This window comes from Symphalangus syndactylus, chromosome 3 (assembly GCF_028878055.3).
Source record: "Symphalangus syndactylus isolate Jambi chromosome 3, NHGRI_mSymSyn1-v2.1_pri, whole genome shotgun sequence".
In the NCBI taxonomy this organism is placed as follows: Eukaryota; Metazoa; Chordata; class Mammalia; order Primates; family Hylobatidae; genus Symphalangus; species Symphalangus syndactylus.
Genome location: NC_072425.2, coordinates 43,591,909 through 43,611,603, shown reverse-complemented (window position 1 = coordinate 43,611,603; position 19,695 = coordinate 43,591,909). Strand labels below are relative to the sequence as shown.

The following is a 19,695-nucleotide window of genomic DNA, read 5'->3' as shown; positions in this document are numbered from 1 at the left end:
CATTTCAAAGAGCATCTTCTTATGCTTACTCAAAGTATGAGTTGCTCTATGAACTCCAAAACTCACCCGCAATCAGCAAAATCCATTATATTCTTAACCTTGTCTGAATAGTACCTTCCCTTTCCTACTGGAAATTTGGCTCTCTTTAATTATATTGCTTCCCTAGAGCCCTCCCAAGTGGCTATGTCTTATTTCCCGTACCTCTTGTACTAATGGACTTAGTGACAGGCTAGGTGTTATTTTTGCTCCTCATTGCTTCTTCCAAACTAACGTCCTGCTCTCCTTCTTAAAATTAATCCACTTGGAAACTCATACCATCCGTCAATACCACTAACCCTGCTTCCTTGCTGCAGTTATACATAGTTGTTAAAAAACGAAACAAATCTTTGCTGCATTCAATGCTGTGAGTTAGGTAGAATCACCATGATTAGGCCAAATTCCATGCCAAACTTCATGATATGCCAACACTGTTAGGTGATAGATTTGGGGACTTAACTGTGGCAAGAGATAGCCATCCTCACTGACACCACAGCACCTCCCCTCTTCTTTGGAGATTCTGGTCCTTTTCCATGGCTCACTGTTGCTTTCTCTCCAGGTCTATTCTTGTCATCACCTTTTTCAATCTCATCTCTTAGACTCGTCTTTATTCTATGGGTTCACTAACTAGCTGATCACATACTCTGATGACTCCCCAAAATGTGTCTCTAACCAAGAACTTTCTTCAATTCATATTCAGCTGCCTCCTTCATTCTCACTTGGATGTCTAATAGGCATATCAAAATATGTTCAAAATTAAACTTATTTAATTTTAAACCCATAGTCCTCAAATTTGTTCCTTTTACAGCCTCTCCCATGTGGACCAAGACTTCATTTTTGTGCACTGTTGTTTCTTCACTGCCTGGCATATAGTAGGTGCTCAGTAAAAGTTTAGTGAATGAATCGTTTTTTATTTTCACAGTAGTTAAAACTAAACTGTTGTAAAGCAGGATATTTCACTTCTGCTTTATTATGAGAGAGTAAGCTAGATAGAATGTTGTGAGAGCTTGCTCTGGAAATGCAATAGCACAGCAGTGTTAGAGGTATTCTGAGTACTTAGTAACTGACGTGTAAACAAACCATTGTACAAAATCTGATTTTTCTGCCTACCATCTTCTGCTCCGGTCTCGTATAGATTACCACCAGGGTCAATCTCTTCAATGACAGATTTGACCATATCACTACCTTGCTCAAAATGCTTTGGAGTATATAAAGAAATTTAACTTCCTCCACCTGGCATCCAAAGGTCTCCTTTTTTGAGACTTCTCCATCTCCATCCTGAGATAGGGCCCTTGATACCAAGCAGCATCATAACCCTAAAGGTGACTCTGGTCTCTCATGTTCATCAGGACTTCTTGGCTGGAAATGACAGAAATGAGATAGAAGAGAACATATTGTCTCATGTAGCTGTAAATATGTCTCTGTACTGATATAGAAAGATGGTTGGTCACAATATATTGTTGAGAGAAAAGCAAGCCATAGAACAGCATGTATACTGTGATTCTAATTTTATATATTTTAAAATCTACCTATGGTTGAGTGTGTTTATATGCCTGAGGAAGAAAAAGTCTGGAAGAATAAATATACACCAAATGTTAGTAATAATTAACCTCTAGTGAGTAAAAAATCCGGATGATATATTTTCCAATTTACATATTTATATATTAGAATATTCTATAGAAAAGGTTTAAACTTATGCTTCGTTCATGGTATCACCCTGCTAATGCAATGGCATCATATGCCATCCAATATGGAGCCAGTAGCTACGTATGGCCACTTAAATTTAAAAGTGAAATAAAAAAAATCCATCCATCAGCTGCACTAGCCACATTTCAAGTGCTCAAGAGCCACCTATAGCTAGTGGCTGCCACATTGAGTGCACAGATATAGAACATTTCCATAAATGCACAGTGTTGCTCCCACAATGTGAAACACCTGTCAAGCTAGATGAGCTAGATGTTCACCTGATTGCTTTCTCTAGTATAATTGGCTTCGTTTAGATGCAGCCAGAGGGAAGCAGATGCAGGTCTGAACACTTGTGATCTGACAGCCACCAGGAGTTTGACCGAAGTCCCAATCTGTTCATTTACGCAGGATCCTTAAATGTGTTTGGGAAAGACATTATCTTAGAGGCAACCTATTGAGTAATTTCAAAGGGAAATAAGAAAAATCCTTACCCAGTAATTTTTAAAGGAAAATGAGAACATCTGAGTCTCTTTGCAACATTGAGATTTACCTGTTTTAATTAGAAAAACAAACTGCTTGACTTGAGAGAATGTTTTTCCTTTTCATCTTATTTGCCTAATTCCCAAATAACTTGGCCATGCACATGGAGAAAGAAGAATCATGTTCCTTTCTGGCAAGGAAATTAAAACGGTACCATAAGTACTTCTGTTTAAAACTGTTTGAAAGCAAACATAGAAAACTCTTACCATGTTTCCTAAGTTTTTTTTTAATTGGAATCTTTAACATTTGTTCCACATGGCATGATGAAAACTCGATGTTCATTTTATGTTTTCATTCTAATGTGGAATCATAAAATCATTTTTCAGTACCTAAGTCCCTAATTTAAACACTCATGATGAGAAAATAATTCCTATTATAACCAAAACTCTTTTAAAAAGATTTGAGATAAGTGTGATTTTAATATTTAAATAGAACTTTATTATATCTTTGATCTCCTTTGAAAACTATGAAACAGTAGGTTCATGAAAATATTCCTCATTTTTTAGAGCAAAATTATTACACTGATATCTGTAATGAATTACAGTGGAGGGTTCCACAGCATTTCATGGTTGTGGACTTTTGTACAAGAGTCAACAGCAATCAGATGTCTTTCCTTAATTTAATAAAAGATTAAGAATGCATTAGTGGCCAGGCATGGTGGCTCATGCCTGTAATCCCAGCACTTTGGGAGGCCGAGGCAGGCAGATCGTTTGAGGTCAGGAGTTCAAGACCAACCTGGCCAACATGGTGAAACCCGTCTCTACTAAAAATACAAAATGAGCCGGGTGTGGTGGCGTACACCTGTAATTTCAGCTACTCTGGAGGCTGAGGCACGAGAATTGCTTGAACCCAGGAGGCTGCAGTGAGCCAAGATCATGCCCCTGGACTCCAGCCTGGGCGACAGAGTGAGACTTTGTCTCCAAAAATAAAAAGAATGCATTAGCATGCAGCATGATTCTTATTTTCTACTCATTCTGCTTCTTTTTCAACAAGTCAGATTTATTGCAACCATAAATTGAGAAAGACAGTAGTTTGGGTCTGTTATCAAATGCCACCTTTTATTCAACATAACACCTTCTAAGTCTATAGGATGCTAAATATTCATTCATGGGCTCTATTTGGTCTTTGTGTCTACCAAATTGAATTAATTATACTGCCCAGTATGTGGTTTAGTCATTTGATGATTTGTCCTCATCATTCCCTATCCTGACTCTAATGTATTTATTATATGCCCTTAAATATGTATATATCCTGAAAAGTATGTAGTGTTTTTAGTACACGTTTTTAACTTAGATAAAAATCATTGTACTATGGGTCTTTCTCTGCTTCTTTTCTGTTTTTCACTTAATGCTTTTAAGCTTCGTTTTTAAGCTTTTTAGTCAGTAGAACATAATGATTAAGAGTAGAAAATCCCGAGGCGGGCGGATCACGAGGTCAGGAGATCGAGACCACGGTGAAACCCCGTCTCTACTAAAAATACAAAAAAATTAGCCGGGCGTGGTGGCGGGCGCCTGTAGTCCCAGCTACTCGGAGAGGCTGAGGCAGGAGAATGGCGTGAACCCGGGAGGCGGAGCTTGCAGTGAGCCGAGATTGCGCCACTGCACTCCAGCCTGGGCGACAGAGCGAGACTCCATCTCAAAAAAAAAAAAAAAAAAAAAAGAGTAGAAAATTGAGAGCAGCGGTTCCCAACATTTTTGGCACCAGAGACCAATTTTGTGGAAGACAATTTTTCCACAGACCAGGGGATAGGGATGGTTTTAGGATGATTCAAGCACATTACATTTATTGTGTATTTTATTTCTATTATTATTAAAATATAACATATACCGAAATAATTATACAACTCATCATATGTAGAATCAGTGAGAGCCCTTAGCTTGTTTTCCTGCAACTAGATAGTCCATCTGGGGGTGATAGGAAACAGTGACAGATTATCAGGCATTAGATTCTCATAAGGAACATGAAACCTAGATCTCACACTTGTGCAGTTCACAATAGGGTTCATGCTTCTATGAGAATCTCATGGCACTGCTGATTTGACAGGAGGCAGAGCTCAGGTGGTAGTGTGAGCAATGGGGAGCAGCTGTAAATACAGATGGAGCTTTGCTCACTTGCCTGCCACTCACCTCCTGCTGTGTGGCCCAGTTCCTATCAGGCCATAGACCAGGGGGGTTGTGAATCCCTGATCTAGATTATACTACATAGGGTGAATGCTGGCTCTTCCATGCTGTGTGACCTTACGCTAATAACTTAAACTCTCTGATCCTCATGCTCCTTACCTGTAAAATAGTTACTAATACCCACTTTCTAAAAATATAAGGACTGAATGAACGTGTGTAAAGAACTTAGGCCTCGAAAAGTATTAGACATTTAATAACAGCCACTTATGTGTTTATGAAAATCCAATACATTATTTTTAACAATTATGTAATATTCCATCATAGACAGTATCTTTTTACTTATTTTCCTGTTCCCTCCAACTTTTTAACCAAAAATGACACTGTATTGACATCCTTATGTCTTTCCTTGCACAAACCTAAGGGAGGTATACCAACGAGTGGGACTACTGGGTTATAGGGCATATGCACACTCCCCTTCTCCAGGCAGTGCCAGGTTGTACGCCAAAAAGTCTGTGCCAACTTAAAATCTCTTGGCTGTGCATGGTGTTTCCATTTGCCTATATTCTCATCAACACTTATTATCTAACTTTCAAATTTTTGCTAATTTGATTAGACATAAAAATAGCATGTCACTGTTGTTTTGATTTGCATTTCTCCTTTAGTGAGCTCATGTATATGAAAGTCATTTGGATTTCTCTAGCATTTGGCTGGTAAATGTTTAACTCCTGGCTTTAGGGGATGATGAAAGAGAAGGGAGGTTGATTTGTTGTGCAGTTTGTCGATTTCCATGGTATAAATACTGTGGCATGACCAATTTCAAGCTACCCTTTAGCAACTAGCTCATGAAATTTCATAATAGGCTCTCATAAGATGGCACAACACAGCTCCAGGACACTATTGGATTGTTCCCCCTAGAAATTGCTTATTCATAACTTTGCCCATGTAAATATTTGATTTCCTGTCTCTCCATTCAGGATTTACAGGAGTTTGTTTTATATATATGATGTTAATTACATCTGTGTTTCGAAGATTGCAAATAATTTCTCCCACTCTGCAAGAGTTAACCCTTTTGTTAACTTTATTGAAGAGTTAGTTTACTGAACAGAATGCCTTGAAGTTTGATGTAATCAATTGTTTCCATTTTTTTCCTTTGGCCTTTTGCTTTAGGGATCTTATTTAAGAAATGCATCTTACTCCAAATGTGTTTATCAAACACCAGGTTTCATTCTTGCTGCCTGGGATTCAAAGATGAGTTCCTGAGGAGCTTGCAGTTTAGGGGCAAGAAAACAACATGCAACTGAGTAGTGGCAATACAATATGGAATGTGCTTATTGTTGCTACATTTGCAAATATTTAGATGTGCCTTTGCAAAGCAAAACAATTTTCCCCAATAGTGCATCTATGTGAATGATTAAAGGTCTGAACTTCACGAGCTAGGAGAGGTAAAGTAATAACTCCTTATAACTTCACAAAGCATCCTAGTGTCTTGGGAATTTCATCTTGTCTCCTTTGAGAAAGTTGTCCAAAGATAACAGAACTTGAGATGATCTTTCTTACAGCAGTGGTGGAGCCCAGTCCAGCGTTCCATTGCTAACCCATTTCTCTGGCCATACACATTTGCTGCTCCTCCTCTTAGTTTCCACTCCTGCTCCTCCCTATGCTTCCTTAAAAAACAACAATAGCAGCAACTCTTGTATTATTATCCTTTAATCCAACTGTTTGAACTGCATCCTCTCTTTTGAAACTTTCTGCATATAGCTTATAAGCTTTAAAACAGGATATATGTGTTTTACATAATAATTGATAGAAACTCAAGAGTTTAATTTTTAAAATATTAGGTAGGTGTTTGCTTACACATTCATAGAATGGTGTGATCACATAAAACTACACCCAGATAAGCCTTGAAGAAATATTTGTAAGTCTTTTAGAGATATCGATGGTGATAGTGATGCTGAGCCTGACTGGGTTGAAGGAGAAGAACTATCTTGTGAGGAGTTGAGGAGCTCCAAGCCGTATTTTTTTGAGGGTTGAGGGGGTGAGCGGACTGCCACTGCTGACGGTTTCACCAGAATTGCCCCTAAGCAACCCAGAGATCCAAAAGGGACCTCTGTGATTGCAGAAATTCCAGGGATGGTGCTCATTGTGAAGTATGTTGTTGCTGCTATTATTGTTTGCCACATTCTTTCATTCTCCTTTCTTAGCTTGCTATGACATATGCATAATAGTGAATAGTGTAGCAAAGAACCTGATTTGGGGGTCCCTATGCCTGAACTTATGAGATGGCATTTGTCTCTGAGTTCCTCAAAATGGTCCAAGCAAAATGTTCCTATTTTGTAACCACAATTGAGGTCAATGGTTCAATGATCAAGAACAGATAGTATATTTATCCTGATAGAAATAAAGATTGTAGCAATACAAAAGACTTTTATTAAATTTGATGCCTGTAAACAGGTTGCTTCTAACACCCCCAATACAAATAAACAGTCATACTTTTTCTCTCCTCCCTTCTTCTTTCCAGTTCAGAAACTGTGCCTGCATTTCCCAAATTCAGTTCCATAAATATTCTTTATATTGATAATTTAGTGCACCATGGGTAGAAAGCGGGGGAAGTTCTATGTTCAAATGAGTTTAAATGACTGTATGCTAAAATGCATTTCTGGGAATTCCCCAATACCAGTAGGCCCCGAGAATATTCCAGTAACAAAATCTGTCAAATTGAGTTTAACCCAGGATTTCACAAACTTCTCCTGGCCCCAGATACTTATCTCTCTGTCTCATGTCCCCACACTCCCTCTTCTTTCCCAGAGCACTTATTACTATTTTGTATATTGGAGAGCACCATTCAGAACACATTTATATTAAACCAATAGTTTAGTTTTAACCAATGTAATAATATGTCCCAAACAGTTTCATATCATATCACAAACTATAGACTCTCAGCCACTTATTCAACCAATATTTTATTATTATGTGCCTGTGCTAAACTGGGGTTACAGATTTGAAGGATCCTTTCCCTTAGGGCCTCACAGCTTGGTTTGAAGAGATTGGGATAGTCACCTCATGCCAGAAGGGCACAGTTCCTGGCAGGTATGCACAGGAAGTGTATAGGAGCATAGGAGGGAGCCATCACATTATGCTATGAAGACTTCCGAGCAATTTCAGGAGCTTTAGTGTTCATCTAACCAATGTCCATCCACTTCTGGGTTCTTCTTTATAATTCAACAACTAGTGTTCTGTACTAGAATATTCTAGTGATAGAAAACACATTACATGCTCCTATCCTCAAATAATGAAAAGTACAGCATCAAATATATCACAAAACCCCATGCAACTTAATCCCACTGTAGCCCATCCATAATGACTAGGCAAACTTCTTTTGTTGGGCTAAAATCCTATTCTTAAGTGGATTAATCTATTTTTAAATCCTTAAGTAAGTTATCTTTACTTTGGACTTACAACATCACACATTAGGGTTTTAATGTGGATATTATTATAGCATGAACAGGCCAACAGAATTAATTATAAAAGTTTTCTTTACTCTTCTGTCTAGGTTTAAGACTCAAAATGACTGTTAGAACAAGGGAAAGCCTAAAAGCCACACGTTAGGCAGAAAGTTAAACCAGTCTTCCCAAAGCCAGTTCAGTACTCATTTTTGTACAATGCCTAAAGCTGCACAAGTAGTTAATGGTCCATCTAGTACTGCATCTGGGTCTTAAAATTCCAAAGTCCATACATTTCCATTACACCATAACAACTAGCTCAAATGTCACTGCTGTCACAATACTTCTCTGCTGCCACAATACTTCTCTGTCTCTCAGTGAATATTCACTTCTTGATGTCATTGTGGTGTCTGTCCATCCTTCCATCTTTCTCAGCCACTCATCTATCCATCCGTTAAGGTATAACCAATTGTGTTATAACACTGATAATATGGTCACATCCTCATATCCTTGAAAAGCTAAGAACTTCATCTTTATATTTCTCTCATCCCTCTGAGGGGCTTGGCACATGGTTGGTGTGTAGCAGGAGTTTGCTGACTTCTATTGCTTTACCAGAGAGACCTCAAGTTAGCACCAAAATCAGTTTAGTTTAACAAAAGATATAGCAGAACTGTAAAATTTTAGACCGTAGAGATCCTTGATGGATTGCATCTATCCCCTGCCCCTCCCTTAAACAAATGAATAAATAAGTAAAATGCACAAGTCATCCATGACCTTCTGTTCACAGAATTCTCTTGGCTCGTCCTCTCAGCATGGTCACTTTCTCATGCATACCATGTGTATTCAGCTCTGCCCCTTCCCTTCTTTGAGGCAGCCCTGGGAAAGAACAGAGCTCTTTAGCCTCTCAGGCTCGAGTTCTATGCCTTTTGCTCTACTGATCCTTGCAATTATTGACTATCAGAAACTTGCTGTAGGATTTTATATTTATCCCAAATGTCAGAATCATTTTGAATTTTTAATCTTGCTTTCTGATATCAGCTATGCCTGCCAGTTTTATATCACTATACATTTAACATTCTTCTATGTATTCATCCATGTCATTGAATTAAAAAATCCCTAGCAGCAAAAGATCAAAGAGAAAATTTTGTAGCCCAATTTAGTTTAAGTTATACCCAATATTTATCCCTTTCTTGATGTAATTGTAAATCTACTTAGTAATATTATTATATATTCTACATTTCTCCATATCATCCACCCATAAACAACCACCAAGACACTGGAGGAAGGAAGTACTAAATGAAGACAAGAATGTACTATTTGCATTTATTCTTTAAGGAGTGGCCAAGTAAGAAGGTGAAGGCAGCCCAGGAAGAGAGGTAGACCTATGTATTCTCCACTAGCTAAGGGGCCATGCCTGATGGGATTTGCTGGCTTGGACTCTATTCAAATGGTAGGCTGCTTCTATCCATTACCAAAAAATATGGGCAGGACAAAGGCCAGTGTGTTCAATGCAGAGAAAATTGCTGGATTTACCTAGAATAGCTGTGTCTTAATCTGGGCTGCAATAGCAAATTATAATAGACTAGGAAGCATAAATGACCATATAGCTCACTGTTTTGAAAACTGGGAAGCCAAAATCAAAGAGCCAGCAGATTCACTGTCTAGTGAGGGCCCTCTTGCTGGTTTGCAGGTAGCTGCTGTGAACCCCATATATCTGAGACAGGTCTGAATTTAGGAAGTTTATCCAAGGTTAAAGAGACATGCCTATGATATAGCCTAAGGAGGTCCTGATGACATGTGCCCTAGATGGTCAGGACATGGCTTGGTTTTATACATTTTAGAAGACATGAGACATCAATCAATATATGTAAGATATACATTGGTTCAGTCCAGAAAGGCGGGACAACTTGAAGCAGGGAAGGGGCTTCCAGGTCACAGGTAGATAAGAGACAAATGGTTGCATTCTTTTGAGTTTTTGATTAGCCTTTCCAAAGGAAGCAATCAGATATGCATTTATCTGTCAGCAGAGGGATGACTTTGAGTTTTGTCTGTCCTTTGTCCCTTGTGAGGGAGGCATGTAGCTTTTTAATCTTTTTTAAGAAATGGAATGAGAGACAGGTTTTCTCTAAGCAGTTCCCAGCTTGACTTTTCCCTTTGGCTTAGTGATTTTGGGGTCCCAAGATTCAGTTTAGTTTCATACTGCCTCCTTGCTATAACCTCACTGAGGCCAAGAGAGAGATCAGCTCTCTCATGTCTCCTAAGAACACTAATCCTATACGTGAGACTGGGACCCCACCTCCAAATACCATCACATTGGGGATTTAGGCTTTGAAATATGAATTTGGGGAGAACACAAAAATTCAGTCCATACAAAGTAATCACTGAAGATTTTGGGGAGTATACAGATATAATCATAGCTATGCCTTAGGATGGTAACTCTTAGCAGCAGGGTAAATGATGGCATGGAGAGGTTGAGATCCCAAAGGCAGCAAAAGCAGGTCGGACGAGATTTCAATAGTGTAGGTGAGAGAATGTGGAAGCCTGAAGGTGGCAGTGGCAGTTTGCACAAATGAGACAAATGTAAGGAGACCCTGCAGTAAGACTTTAGCAACTGACCAGGTATGGTGTGAAGAGAAAGCTAGGGGAAGGAGGAGTCTAAGATGACACTGAGATTTCTAGCCTGTGTAACTGAGAGAATGGTGGTTGGATTTACTAGGATAGGGAACTCAAGAGAAGCTGCAGCCTGGGGAGAGGAGAAATAAGAGTTCCAGTTTAGACTTGTGGCATTTGGAGTACCTATGGAACACACCAAGTTGGTGGTCAGGAGAAAACCCAGAGCTACAAATGATGATGGGAGAGTCAATGGAATCAATATAAGAATGGAAGCCACAAAAAGAGATGAGATCTCCCTAGAAGAGAACATAGAAAGAAAATGACAAAGGGGTTAAACATAGATCCTGGGTGGGTACCACCATTTATAGACCAGGCTGAAAAAAAGGGAAAATTAAAGGAACAGTGTTTTCAGATAGTCAAGAAAGAAGAATGGAGGAGGAGGAGACCTCAGTCAACCCCTACTATCACCCCAAAGTAAAAAAAGCACTGAAAAGGAAGAGCAAATAGAAATTTAAAAGCAAGAAAAAGAGCTGAGTACTTATCAAGTGTCAGGCATTGTACTAAGCTTTTTATATACATCATGTCATTGTGTTAATTGCAGGTTTTAAGTGTAAAAAGAACAGTTAAATGGCTCCAGAGGTTCAGATTGAGGTAACTCATTATACCTCAGAGTAGTGTAAGTATCATGTAAGATAATATACTTAAAGTTACATAGCTGATTACATGGGCAATCAGTAAGAGTCACTATTATTATTTTTTTGGGCTTACTTTTATAATATCTGTCTTCCCTGACAGAAAACCCCATGAGTCCAAAGACCATGGCTATTTTAACATTTTTGTTGCTCAGTTTTTTTAACTAAGTATTCTTGTTGTCTGTGTATAGTAGACACTCAATATTAGTTGAATGACTGGATGATCGCATTTCATCTACATATCCTTGCCTGTGGGCACCTCTTTAGTCCTTAAAGAAGAGGGGATGAATTCTCATATACACACTGGTACATTTGAAGTCCCTCAGTTTTCACAAGAGGATGTCCTTCTTAACCACAGTTTAATTGCTTTAATTAAAAGATATAGGTCTGTCATGGAATCAACCTAAATGCTCAACAATGATAGACTGGATAAATAAACTGTGGAACATATTCACCATGGAATAATATGCATCCATAAAAAAGAATGAGATCATGTCCTTTGCCGGAACATGGATAGAGCTGGAGGCCATTATCCTTAGCAAACTAACGCAGACACAGAAAACAAAATACTGCATGTTCTGACTTATAAGTGGGAGCTAAATGATAACACATTGACACATAGACGGGAACAATGCACACCAGAACCTACTGGAGGGTAGAGGATCAGGAAAAATAATGAATGGATACTAGACTTTATACCTACATGATGAAATAATCTGTACAACAAATCCCCATGACACACATTTACCTATGCAACAGACCTGTACATCCTGCACATGTACCCCTGAACTTAAAAGTTAAAAAAAAAAAAAGATATAGGTTTGTATTTAACTAACTAACTGGAGACTTGCTAGAAAAAGTCTCTAATTCACTGCTGTCCATTAGTTCTTAAAAACTAAACTGAGAAAAACTGTACCAAGAAATGAGTCTTGAAAGATACACAATCTATCTACTCTTCTAGGAAACGATTTTTGTTATGAGTCAGACACTGTTCTAAGTACTTGTTACACAGTCCTCATTTAATCTTCATGATAATCTGAAGCATTAAGTACTATAGTAATATTAACCCAATTTTTCAAATGGAGGCACAAAAATTTAGACCACACACCTAGTAGGCAGCACAGCTGGTTTCCAACCTAGGCAGTCTGTCCTGTACTCTTAACCTTTCGTTATGCTGTCTCTCTCAAGTTCAGCTGCAGCTGAATCATAATGCCTACCCCTTCCATTCTATTTGAGAGTCTTGTTTTTGTGAGTTTTGCTTATATGAAACCTATATTAAGTTGATATGAGGTCTCATATTAAGTTGATATGAGGTCTCATATTAAGAACAGCACCATCAGGAAACAATAGATACTGGAGAAGATGTGGAGAAATAAGAATGCTTTTACACTGTTGGTGGGAGTGTAAATTAGTTCAACCATTGTGGAAGACAGTGTGGCGATTCCTCAAGGATCTAGAACCAGAAATACCATTTGAGCCAGCAATCCCATTACTGGGTATATACCCAAAGGATTATAAATCATTCTACTATACAGACACATGCCCACATAGGTTTATTGCAGCACTGTTCACAATAGCAAAGACTTGGAACCAACCCAAATGCCCATCAATGATAGACTGGATAAAGAAAATGTGGCACATATATACCATGAAATACTATGCAGCCATAAAAAGGGATGAGTTCATGTCCTTTGCAAGGACATGGATGAAGCAGGAAACTATAATTCTCAGCAAACTAACATAAGAACAGAAAACCAAACAATGCATATTCTCACTCATAAATGGGAGTTGAACAATGAGAACACCTGGATACAGGGAGTGGAACATCACACACCAGGGCCTGTTGGGGGGTAGGGAGCTGGGGGAGGGATAGCATTAGGAGAAATACCTAATGTACTTGACAGGTTGATGGGTGCAGCAAACTACCACGGCACGTGTATACTTATGTAACAAACCTGGACGTTCTGCACATGTATCTCAGAACTTAAAGTATAATTTAAAAAAAAAATTAAAAAAAGAACAGCACCATCATACTCACCACTGAATCATTGTTTATCCTATTACGTTGTTTACAAGAACCCAAAGGAAGAACTCCTGTCTGGTCACTATATCAGAAGTATTCTGCTTATCCTTTAACCATTGGTTTGCTTTTGATCTTATAGATATTGACCACCATTTCCTTATTGCATTGACTGTTAGACAATTTAGAATGAAGCATGTAATTCCTGCCTCTATTTTATATCACCATATTTATTTCCTTCCTGCTTCCATTCCAACTTCTTGCTGATGCTAGCTTACTTTATTTGATGAAAGTTGATTTTTGGAACAAAATAGGAATACATAAACACATCTCATTGCATTTTTGTGAGATGGTTATTAACCTTCATACAGACGAGAAAACTGACACTTGGAAACATTTAAAGTGTCCAAGTATTTAACATAGTTTAGTTCTTAATATTCTGCTGACTTATATTTGGAACCTGACTTTCCCCTAGGCCACACAAATTTGAGTGGAGAGAGATATTTATAGTAATCATCCAAGGTTTACCCCGTGAGCTGTGTGACTTCACGCAATCTGTCTGTGCCTGTTTCCTCAAATGTAAAATGGAAATAATAATGTACTTACCACCCACGATGGTTAGGCAGATGAAGAGTTAATTTATGTAAGGTGTTTAAAACAGTTCCTGGGACATGCACAATGTAACATTACCATCTCTGCCTCCTTCTCCTTTTCTTCCTCCCTCTCTTCTTCCTTCTCTCTCCTTCCTCCACCTCCTTGGCTCTTGCGTCTGTTGTATATGGAGGACCTCCATCCCCTCTCAGGGAGTCAAACTTATTTCTAAGGCTCCCCAGTGAGGTCTCACGGGGGCTATCAATTTATGTGCTTCCCCTCTAGCCTACTACATTGGTTTCCAGTTCTGTCAATGCTACTTGAGGGTTTCCCACCCCAGCCCTTGTGTGCAACCATTGACATTTGTGACTAGGATGCTTTTTCCCAATACCAAAAAACATCCGAATCCTTAAAGTGTGCTATTCCCTGGTGTTCTGGCTAAGACATTGCTTTCATGTCACAACCATGTCAGTTCTTACCACCTAAGCTCTGACGTCATACTCCCTCTGCCCAATATTTCCTTTATCCCCTTGCTCTATGGAATTGAACATATATATTGATGGCGCTGGGCCAAAACCAATACCCTAAGCAGACACCATACAGCCCTCTCCCTCCACATGCATCCTCTTCTCCCTCATGCAATATCCCCTCTTCCATTGTTCTCCTTCCATCAATTCCCCTCCCAACCAGTTCACCAGGCACCTGCAGCCACGCATGACTCCCACTTGGGATCAGCAGACAACCTCCGTTGTTCCCTGTGTTGGTGGGCACGCCCCGGGTAGATTACAGACTACTTGGGGTTGGAGAGCATGTCTGAATTCCTCACCTTCACATCACTTAGAGTGAGACTGAGTTCAGAGGCAGCTCACAAGAAGAGTTGCTGATTGACTGGCTTTGATAGCTCATGGCCGAACCAGAATGAGAAACTTCTTTGGGGAGGGATATATTGTCTCTGGTTTGTCTGTGCTTGGTTCATTGTTTGTGTTTAGTCACCCCAAATTGCTCAGGGCCATCCTAGTTTTAGCCCTGAAAGTCCTGTGCCCCAGGAAGCCCCTCAGCCCTCAACAAACTGGATGGTTGGTCACCTAGCACTAGGATTCCCCAGTTTGAAATATGCCCTTTACACTTGAGACAAGATGCTTCATGTATACTCTCATTCCAAACTCTTGCCTCTGTCCTACTGCCCTGGACACACAGGCTTACATGAGTCACACCATCATTATCTGATTCCCTGTTTCCCCAGCTCGTATCAGGACATATAAATTATTGGTCCACAGTTCCTCCAGACTTAACAGCCTGTTGGAAAAGGTTCTCATCCTCTTCTCTCAGCTTTGTGACCTTCACAATTATTGCTCTTCTTGACATTTTTACTTTTCTTTAACCAGCAAAGGGCCTTGGTAGAAACACACTGCTTTCAACCACAGGAAGCTGAATTTCCGATATTGCTGGTTTCTGCCTTCTGAAGCCTCGTGGAATGATCAGCACTTAATGCATTTTTTACTACTACATTGGATTGTCATTCTTGGAAAGCAACAGCTGAGGAAAGTCCCTGGTACACGAGCTCCTTACACCTTGTTATACTCCCACAGCCATAATTGCTTCTTTCACACTGACATCTTCAACCCTTCCACCAGTACTTGCACCCAGCATGGCCTCACCATCTGCTCATGTGACACCAACATTATGGCCTCCCTCCATGCATTCCTAAATGGAGCTGAGGAAGGCAACAGAGATGACAGTTGTGCCAGCTGGCACCAGTGACACAAACATAGTGATAAATCATGTCTCAGGACAGGGAGGAAGAAAGGATTATGCTGATGGCTAATTGTGTGGCATCATCAGTGCAGTGAGATGGATCTCTCTGCTCATGGAGACAGAATCAATGCGTGTTGTTTCTGTTCCTGCAGTATGTGCATCAGTTTCCTTTAAAAATATGGTCACAGGAGGCCAGGCGCGATGGCTCAAGCCTGTAATCCCAGCACTTTGGGAGGCCGAGGCAGGTGGATCACGAGGTCAGAAGTTCGAGACCAGCCTGGCCAAAATAGTGAAACCCTGTCTCTACTAAAAATACGAAAAAATAGCCGGGTGTGGTGGTGTGTACCTGTAATCCCAGCTACTTGGGAGGCTGAGGCAGGAGAATTTTGTGAACCCAGGAGGCGGAGGTTGCGGTGAGCTGTGATCGTGCCATTGCCTTCCAGCCTGGGCAACAGCGCGAGACACTGTCTCAAAAAAAAAAGAAAAGAAAAGTCACAGAAGAATGTTCAATAGAAAATCAACTAGAAATCAAAATCTGAGTTTTCTATTTCTGCTTCTGTGCATCTCTAAATAGCATTCTTGGGGGACTTATTTCCCAGGGAGTTTGAGGATTGCTTGAAAATGACAGGGAAGGCTGGGCATGGTGGGTCACACCTGTAATCCCAACACTCTGGAAGGCTGAGATGGGTGGATCACTCGAGGTCAAGAGTTTGAGACCAGCCTGGTCAACATGATGAAACCTTGTCTCTACTAAAAATACAAAAAATTAGCCAGGCATGATGGCATGCACCTGTAATCCCAGCTACCAGGGAAGTGGAGGTTGCAGTGAGCCGAGATCCCGCCACTGCACTCCAGCCTGGAAGACAGAATGAGACCCTGTCTCCAAGAAAAAAAGAAAAAGAAAATGACAGGGAAGAGTTTGTGGCTGCTCGGGGGAAGAGCCAAGGCAAGCTAATTCATGCTCGGGGCGAGGGGGGTGGTCAGTTCTGTCACATAAGCTGCTGAAGCTCCCACCTACCACTACCACCCTTTGGGTCTTCAAGGTTCTCTGTCCTTTATGTCCTGCAAATTTTTATAAACTTTTAATTTATTCAGTTCTCTCTGAATGCTGCTTCCAGGATTAAATCAACTAGGCAACTATTCAAGATTTGTTCTATAGATCTCAAATTTAGGCATGTAATGCTTTCTTTGTTGTTAGATATTCATTGATTTCAGTGTATTTGGTGTTAAGATAGTTCTGTTTTAAGAGTTTCCATTCCTTGTGTTTGTCTTGAGTTCTTTTCTTATATATAAGTTTTTGCTTTTATTTACATCATTTTCACTTTTTTTAGAAAAAGGAAGTGGTATCACAAAGATACCCATATAATACAATCCTCTTCCCATAAAAGAGGAAGCTAGATGTCATTTTGGTTTTTATTTTTTTTTTATCCAGAAGCCCCCGTAGATCTTGCCTATTCCCAAGCAGGTATCTCCCAAGAGCTGATGAAGCCGAGAGAGAAAAGTATTTCCAGCCACATGGATGAGACACATGAGACACACAAAAATCCCAGATCAGCGCTGTGCAGGGGGACAGACGGACTCCAGAGACAGAGCCTTAAAACTGTTGGAAACCTGGTGTTATTTCATCTTCAAAACATCAAGTCAACTGGCTAGGTTCCTTTCCATCAGGTCAACTCACTTAACAAGTCAAGCATAAAAGAAACAGAAACTTCATAGCTTTGATTTTATAAACTAGCTGCAATCAGGAGCACCTATTAGCAGGGGTAGCTTTGGAGTATCCCTCTCAATCTTACAGGAAACATATTTATCCAAGTCTTTTCTCTGTTGCTATAAGGAAAATAAATAAACCAATTACTTCAAACAGCAGAGAAGGCTGGCATAAAGGTTGGTGATTTACATGTGGCCCCAATAAACAACCCCAGGCATGGAAAAACACATGGAAGTGTCCAGAGATTACTGGACAGTCCAAAGTTGTGATCCGAGATCCACATCTCTGGGAGCAGAAAATGCTAGATACTAGAAGAATGTAATCCATAAATAGCCAGAAACAAGTCATGTATAAGGGCTAGTGAATGAAGAGATGGTTTGTGGCCTAATTGGAATAAAAGGAAAGGTGGCAATGGATGTAGCTAGAGGGTAAACACCTTTAGATAAGATGGTCAGAAATTTGTACTTGAAGCTGGGTGCAGTGGCTCATACCTGTATAATCCTAGCACTTTGGAAGGCCGAGGTGGGTGGATCATTTGAACTAAGAATCTTCCCTGTCCTTCCAGTTTCTCCTCTTTTGATGCCTTTCCTCTTTGGTATCTGTTATAATGTGTCTCAAGTACAAACGTCTGTCTGGTTTTGTTTTGTTTTTGAGACAGAGTCTCTATGCAGCCATAAAAAATGATGAGTTCATGTCCTTTGTAGGGACATGGATGAAGCTGGAAACCATCATTCTCAGCAAACTATCACAAGGACAAAAAACCAAACACCGTATGTTCTCACTCATAGGTGGGAATTGAACAATGAGAACAACTGGACATAGGAAGGGGAACATCACACACCTGGGCCTGTTGTGGGTGGGGGGAGGGGGGAGGAATAGCATTAGGAGATATACCTAATGTAAATGACGAATTAATGGGTGCAACACACCAACATGGCACATGTATACATATGTAACAAACCTGCACGTTGTGCACATGTACCCTAGAACTTAAAGTATAATAAAATATATAAATAAAATAAAATAAAATCTTTGATGCAAAAGAAAAAAGAAAATGATGCTATCTGCTACTGTAAGGAAGAGTTGCAGAATTACTATCCCAGAAGTAGAGGCTGTGCTGGTTCCAGAGAATGGTTTAGAGTGGGGCAGAGGGTAAAGGCTGTGCTTCAATGTTGTGGCTAAAGCAATGGATAGGAAAATGGATGAGTATACCAAAAATTACCTCTCTGTGCTGGAGTTTAGCTACTTTGCCTCCCCCATCGCTCTCCACCTTTTCGTATAAGATGCTGTTTTAGATCCTGATACAGCTCAGCTTTTCCTTTTTTCCTACAGATCAGGAAATGTGGATTTCTAGTCCTGACTTTCACACTAACCAGCTGTGTGGCCTTGGATTAGTCACTCTGGGGCTGAAATAAGAACATTAGTCTTCTTAAGCCCTGAAAAGATTATGATTTCCCTTTACTGCCTTATATGTACTTCAAAATACAAACAACTTTAAGCCATAGATATCTAAAGATGTCCTACCAAGTTCTGAATTTTTTTTGCATAACTTTGATACCTTTAAACATATCAACATTTAAAAAATATATTTTCTTCATTTTAGTTTCCTTGTTTTGTTAATGCTCAATCTAAGCACATATTTAGTTTAATTTTTGGATAATCAAGCAGTGGTCAGTTCCACTTTCCTCATCTACAAAATAAAGGTGTCAGACAAGAAGAACTCTAAGATATCTCCCAGCTTAAGTTTCTGTAATTTCATGACCTCAGATGTATTTTCTGTCTACCTTTATCACCATCTTATCTTGGCATTGGTGATTTCCAAATATGAATGGAAAAAAATGTTACATTTCCATATCCCCTCAATTCCACATACCTGCTAAAAACTATATCTAAACTTCGGTGAATATCTAGGACATCTGAGTCAAAACAAAAGGATAACTGTGTCTTTTTTTATGTCTAAATCTTACGAAGGCTATATTTCTATAATAAGATGTGATCGTCAGCAAAGTCCTTGACTCACTGGCAGAAACCATTTTGGAAAAAGATGAAAGTTATGACTGATGTAGAATACCTGCCAGTAACTTAGGGTGTCGAAGTTTCCCTTAACCCATCTAGGATTTAGTTTTCCTGTTAATTTCTTCATTTGTCCATTTCTTCGTTTACTCATGGTTTACCTACCTTTCATATTTCATAAGGTAAGTCTACCTGTAATATTGTATGAAATTGCTCATGAACAGTTCTCACATCTACGTCTTGACAACTCTTTTGCCACTGCATTTTGACTTTTCACCTCTGTCCTAAACGGCTGTAGTGCCTTGGTTCCCATGCATACTCTGAGACTCTGAAAGGGTGGCAGCAGGGGCTGAAGCTCTCTACAAGCCTGGCTGGGATCTGCCTTTCAGATGGGAGCTGCTCATTATTTGCTGGAAGGTTTATAGAACAGATGTTACAAGGCAGACAAGCAAGCACACACTCCCAGAGCACGCTGCGCCAG

At 39.7% G+C, this 19,695-nt stretch overlaps 1 protein-coding gene across 1 annotated transcript in view; it reads left to right on the top strand.

Moving 5' to 3' along the window:
• Positions 1-19,695, top strand: part of PLPPR1 (phospholipid phosphatase related 1) — a 296,330-nt gene that overhangs the window by 222,199 nt on the left and 54,436 nt on the right. The window lies entirely within an intron of this gene.